Source organism: Berghia stephanieae, chromosome 4, assembly GCF_034508935.2.
Source record: "Berghia stephanieae isolate SIO BIC M18660-M18661 chromosome 4, UCSD_Bste_1.3, whole genome shotgun sequence".
In the NCBI taxonomy this organism is placed as follows: Eukaryota; Metazoa; Mollusca; class Gastropoda; order Nudibranchia; family Aeolidiidae; genus Berghia; species Berghia stephanieae.
Window position 1 is genome coordinate 15070046 of NC_088363.1, and position 6786 is coordinate 15076831.

Below are 6786 nucleotides of genomic sequence, written 5' to 3' on the forward strand. Positions count from 1 at the left end.
ATAAATTGGTATGATGAGTATTGCCCATCTCTCAAGAAACAAGATGGGAAAGGGGTATCACTTCTCAAAAGGCGAACTTGCCCTAAATGTTCATTGTATCACTCCTCGATCACAGCAATGAAAGACCATTCACGAAAATGCGGCATACAAGAAGAACAGCAAATGGGAGAAAGTGATGACGATGAAGATGAAATTGATGATACTATTTATAGTACATTGCCAGAGGTCCAATGCAGAAACATTTTTGAATCAATTAATTTTATGTTTGGAAATTGAAACAGAAATTCATTCCACTAAAAGACTAATATGCTATAAAATAATTTGCCTCCTATACTATTCTAAATTACACTTTCTGAAATTTTTTTAATAGCACCTGCACCAAGTAGCCTAATTCAATTTAAATAATGTTTGTTAAATTTTATCTTTGCAAATTTAAATTTTATGTCCCCATTGTATCGTAAAACATAAATTATCAACAGTTCCTGAAATTAATAAAATGTCTGAATGTGTTTTATCAAACGTTGATAATCAATGTTTATGGTTTGAAAAATGAATAATAAATATTGTGAAATTAAAGTTATCTTTTAGTTTTTATTAAATTAGATGACGTCATCTTCTGTTGGGAGAGGGGGGGGGGGGGTCAGGTCAATGATGACAAGTGATGACTTGGGGGAGGGGGGGGGGGGTCTAAAAAGGGCAAATTTTTGATGACGTAATATGTGAACGCTCCCAAACCAGTTAACTCCGGAAAGACACGTATTTAAAAAGATTTGGCCCGAAATATTGGCCTTCAAATAATGATCAAGTTAAATGACCCTAATCGTGGCAAAAAATCTCAAACCTGAGACCTCGCGAAGTCTTTAATACAGTCTTAAATTTGAGGGTTTTTGTCAAAATGAGGGTCATTTAAATCGATCGATATTTGAAGGACGAGATTTCTGGCCAAATTTTAAAGTACGAGTTTTTCCAGAGAGATCATCAGCGAACTGGTGAATGCTCCTCGATATGTGAGGCGTGGAAGTTGCGAGTAATGGCCTTGGCAGAAAAGTAGACAGGGACATAAAGCATCGATACATTTAGAGAGCCTAGTTTTAAAGTGCAACCCACCGTGGCCGTCGTAAAGTTATGGCCCAACATTGACCAAAAAATGACGTCAAAATGCCAGTCTTTTGCCACACAAGAAAACAAATCGTGAGTTGTATTCAATAGTTCAACCAATGAAATAACTCGATTCCATGAGCTCTACTAACGACAACTCACTAGGCGGTGCAAAAACCAAATAATGATGTCAAACTGCCAGTCCTTTTGGATTTCAGTATCAGGCTATAACATAACGATGGCTACGGTATCAGGCCATAAATTTACGAAGGCCACGTACGAACCCACGCAGAATTCACGAAATTGACGTCACTCAGCTCTTTGTTATTGTTTTTTTAGTCACCCATTTATATATGAGTACTTCTCACTACATTCTATCAATCAGTCAATAATAAAAGTTCAAGGTTACAATTTTTGTAGTGTGTTTGGTCCATTATATCCGGCTGGCGGATGTTGTGAGTATTTCAATTAAACGCACAGCATCAATGAATAGAGCATTCATTCATTGTCTTGTATCAGTTCTAGAAGGTCCCAATGGTTAAATTAGATTAAATGCGACCAATCATCTCTAAACGTTATTGCTTCTAGATGACTGCGGCTATGTGGTCTTGTGGTATGACACTCGATTTCGGATCCGAAGCTCCTGCGTTCGTGCCTCGCTCGGCGTTGGTTGAGTCCTTGGAAAAGGCTCTTTACTCACATTCTCTTGTCGTACTCAAGTGTAAAACGAGTACCTGGCCGTTAACAGCATTGCCTCTGTAATTGTAATATCGCCTAACAGGTGTCATGTCTCGTTCTACATGTTACTTGTTGGTATTGGTCTGGGACCCTTTGTAAAGCGCTTTGAGCACGTATATTACATTTGTGACCATTCGTCTCAAAAGGGATTGAGGCGATTTAACTCTTTTCTTACCAGCTATTTTTAGAATTTCGCCTGAAAATTCACTCCAATCCAACACAAAAAATAGACTTTTCCTAATCAAACAGCTGTGATCAAAGCATTTCTTTACATGTTGTGATGTACAAGAGAAACCAGAATGAGAAAACTGTCGGTTGCATCGTAACGAATGTGACGATTTTCTTAAGGGTAGTAAGGAGAGAGTTAAAGATATAAAAGTAGTCCTTCAGACCATTCGGCCCGCTAATTCGGCTGGTCGACAAGTGTGTAAGGCAGCTATTGCTAGAGCTCAATGGAAAGCAGAAGACGTGACGTCACATGCTCTTTTATTACGGTTCAGCATTCCTTGGAAGTGTGTAACCAGTACTCCGAAGGACTAACAATGAATAGGTTATAAATTAAATCATAAGGTGGTATAACCAGAGACAGCGATATATATATATATATATATATATATATATATATATATATATATATATAGACGCGAAACCTCTGAAGTGGCAAGAGGGTTTTAATAGCAGAAGATGCGTATCTATGTCGGGTCGTGTCAGGTAGGTAAACATACTTTCGCTCATAATGTTTATAAGTAATACTATTGAAATTTGGCACGGGTTTTCGTAGATTTCTATATTCAGTTGGTGATTTCTTCTCACTAAATTCTCTCAGACTATGAAGTTTTTATCTATTTGTACAATTGATATAGATAGAATGAAGTTAACGTTACTCGGGCCTTTGTTATTGTTTTTTGCCATCTACGTTTATGAGTAATTATTACTTAACTGTTTTATCCAGACTATAAAAGCTCATGGTAACACAGAGTGTTGTGTGTTGGTCCGTTATTCTTCCGGATGGCAGTTTTGTGAGCTTCTTAACCAAGCGCATACAGTTTATAGCAAACAGAAATGGTGTGTATTGCATTTAAACACATACCATCAATTCTCAAATGCCATGTTTACCGATTTGACATTGAACACCCCCATACGGAAGGAGCCCCTAAGTATTACGTCTCCATATTTTCATTTTAGTCTCGGGTATAGATAGTATGCAGATGACGTCACTCAGGCCTTTGTTATTGTTTTTGCCATCCGCGTTTGTGAGTTGTTCTCACTAAACTGTATTAACCAGACTATAAAAGTTCATGGTTACACAGAGTTTGTGTGTTGGTCCGTTATACTTCCGGATGGCAATGTTGTGAACTCCTTGGCCAAGCGCATTCTATCTATATCTTTTTCAATGGGAGCGATCGAGAGGGATTGAGATTGGACGTCACCTTACAGAGAGAACGTCAAATTGGTTTTTCGCATGCGTCTCTCTCGTCCTCGCTTTCGGCGAAGTGTCTCATGCCGCTTTCACCGGAAGCGAGGACGAGAGACGCATGCGCACAACCAACATGACGTTCTCTCTCTAATAACTTTTCCGCCGGTGACGTCCAACCAAGGGACGCTACTCTTCCGCTAATCTCATTCACTATATTCATGTTTTCGTCCAACCCAGTCATCAGTCACGCTGCTTTGTTTATGAAAGTTGTAAACATGCCCACGAGTCATGCTGAGCAAAATGACCAATACTCTTCAACAGTCGTAACGTCACTTCCCTCCTAATGACGCATGGTAACCTAGTAACACTGGCTCTAAACTATCGGAACAATGGCGGACGCCCGTATGAAATATTTCCCCGGCGAGCATAAAAGCGTATTCAGAGGAAAAAAAAACATAAATTTGATTATGTTTTGACTTTTACACATTCTGATCACAAGGCATATGAAAAGTTCTAACCAGCATGAAGAATAAAAAGTAATTATTTTCTTTGTTTAGTACCAAGATGGCCGCCGTTGCCGGGCGGCGTGACACCAGACTACTGAATCCAATTGTGACGTTTGATATTTCTCAATCTGTGAACACTTTTCACTATGTGGGTCATTCTGAGACCACATTACAATGTGACCAATGACCTCGAGCACGATGGAAATGTAATATAGATCATGCCCATTCAATATTTGCCCCTGTCGTTGACCGATAATCACGAACGGATGATCCAGAACTCACTTTAGTACTGTTCCCTGAGGCAATCATCCCCCCCCCCCCCCCCCAGATCATGAACATCAATCACCATTTTAATGCAATAAGATAATTAATAGTGACGTCAATTTTTCTATAGATAGTTCGAAGATGACGTTACCCAGGTCTTTGTTATTGTTTTTTTCCATCCGCGTTAATGAGTAATGCTCACTGAACTGTATTCACCTGACTATAAACGTTAATCGATACACACAGTTTTGTGTGTTGGTCCGTTATACTTCCGGATGGCAATGTTATGAGCTTCTTAGCAAAGCGCATTCTATCTATATCAGTGTGTCAACATATTGTGAATAATAACAAGAAATGAAGTGAGCAGGAACGTGCCAGAAGACAACAGAGAATAAAAACTGCGCTGCGGTGATGGGGACTCGAACCCGCGACCTTACTGGTACGAGAACTCCGCCTGGCAGCGACTCTACCGTATGAGCTAGCCACGACCCAATAAAAAGTCGCTTCTAACTCTAGTCTATCTAGAGCCAATCTCCCTGACACAAAATATTGTGATAACTTAAATACTCCCTAACTGCGGGATTGAGCTATTTATCCATTTATCGTGGACTAATGATAGCTATAAGGAAGAAAAGTGTGATCTCAAAAAAACGGGTTCCTATCTCACTGAAAGTGTAAAACTACTCTTCGTCAATATAGGCCATCTATCTTCCCTCTTTTAAAAGTAGTCCTTCAGAGCCATTTGGCCCATGAAGCCGGAGTTTATCCCGGTTTCTATACCGTGAAACGAACAATAGCAATTGGTTGCTATCCTTTGGATAGGACGCTAGTCTGTCGCAAAGTACCTTCCGTTAAATCTAACAGACTCAGCTACCCATTCACTGCTGTGTGGACAAGGGGGGGGGGGTCAGAAAAAATCTCGACTGCACCTGGGATCGATCTTGGTTCCTTTGCGTATAAAGCGAGTGCTCTACCAACTGAGCTATCGAGACCCCCTGCGCTATCGGGACCCCTAACCCCCCCCCCCGCCCCCCCCCCCCAATCTTTTATGTCCCGTAATTGTTAGAGTCTCCTCCAAAGTCTGCTACTAAAATACTCGAACTTACACCATCTTGTGATTCAATTTAAAACCTATTCATTATTTGTCCTCCGAAGGACTGGTGACATACACACTTCCAATGATTTTGGAACCAGAAAAGTAGAAGATGTGATGTCACGAATTTTCTTCTCTATTAAAGTTGATTTGAAATAAATTAGTCAATGGAGAACGGAAAGGCCAAAAGACAGGGAATATATATATATATATATATATATATATATATATAATATATATATATATATATATATATATAATATATATAACGAATTTGGCATCACTCAGGTCTATATAATTGTTTTCTTTTCTTGTTTATGAATAATTCTCACTAAACTGTATTAGCCAGAATATAAACGTTCAAGTTTACATATATAGTTTTGTGTTTTGGTCAGTTATATTTCCGGATGGAAATGTTATGAGTTTCTTTGCCAAGCGCACAGCATATATATATATATATATATATATATATATATATATATATTTTATATATATATATACATATATATATATATATATATATATATTATATAATATATATATATATATATATATAAAGTTTGACGTTGATGTCACTCGGGTTTTTGTTATTGTTTTTTTGCCATCCGCGTTTATGAGTAATTCCCACTAAACTGTATTTTACTGACTATAAATGATCATGGTTACACAAAGTTTAGTGTGTTGGTCCGGATGGCAATGTTGTGAAATCCTTAGCCAAGTGCATACTCTCTATAAATTGCATATATATATATATATATATATATATATATATATATATATATATATATATATACAGATTACTTGTGAATGTGGAAGCCAAAGGCAGTCATTATCTTGCAAAATTTACTTAGAAAATAATTAATTGTGAACATGTATGAACTCTTTTCACTAATATATTTTTGTAAGATTCATGATAAAGTTTGAGACCAGGCAAAACTCACTTGGACAATTTGGTGATTATTAATTCAGCCGTCTATATTGAAATGCAAGAATCTGTCTCGGGCCTGTCGGAATTCTACCGCCCGTGTAACAAATGATTGTGTTTACAGAAACCTGTTATTATAAGCTAGATATTTGAGCAATGTTATTATCTAGTTGATATGAATGCCTTATTGAGTAAACATTCTGTGGCGTATTCTGTAAATGTTGTTTGATGTAGCTTTTATCAATTCAAACATAATTAAATCATGTAACACGAATTATAGAACCTAACATGTAACATTAATTATAACATCTAACAAGTCTGTGCTCAAAATCGGTTTGAATTTTATCAAATAATCATAGAAATTGCTCTATAACATATCATAATCTTCCTTTGATTTCTTAGCAGTTATTGGAAGAAAATGGGTTATTGAGTGTATTACTACTGTATATCTTTTATTAACCCACCCAAAAAACCCTCCCTTGCTAAAAAACTAATAATGAGTAATTGCTGAACAATTTAAATAGTTAAACGTATAATATTTCAATAACAATGTCATCAGTACTTTGATTCACTAGGAACAGCCGATCGTATTTTGTAGCAAAATTATCGATAACAATGAATAGGGATCAGCATATGATAATATTATTATAATTTAACGCAAAGTCTGTAATTTCCTCACAGAAAAAAAACTATAATTGGCGAGTCCTCCCAACTGTTGAGAGATGCTAAGTCTATGTTTTCAATC

The 6786-nt window shown here is 37.1% G+C and overlaps 1 protein-coding gene across 3 annotated transcripts in view; it reads right to left on the reverse strand.

The window, feature by feature from the left end:
* LOC144970076 (uncharacterized) overlaps positions 1–6468 on the reverse strand; it is a 43192-nt gene extending 36724 nt beyond the window's left edge. The window contains exon 1 of one of the 3 annotated variants that reach the window (XM_078909288.1): positions 6058–6468. The gene's annotated coding sequence lies outside the window, so the exon portion shown is untranslated. Of the gene's footprint in view, positions 1–5917 lie in introns of all 3 variants that reach the window. The other 2 variants (XM_078909290.1, XM_078909289.1) reach the window with 2 other exon arrangements.
* Positions 6469–6786: the final 318 nt, after the last annotated feature.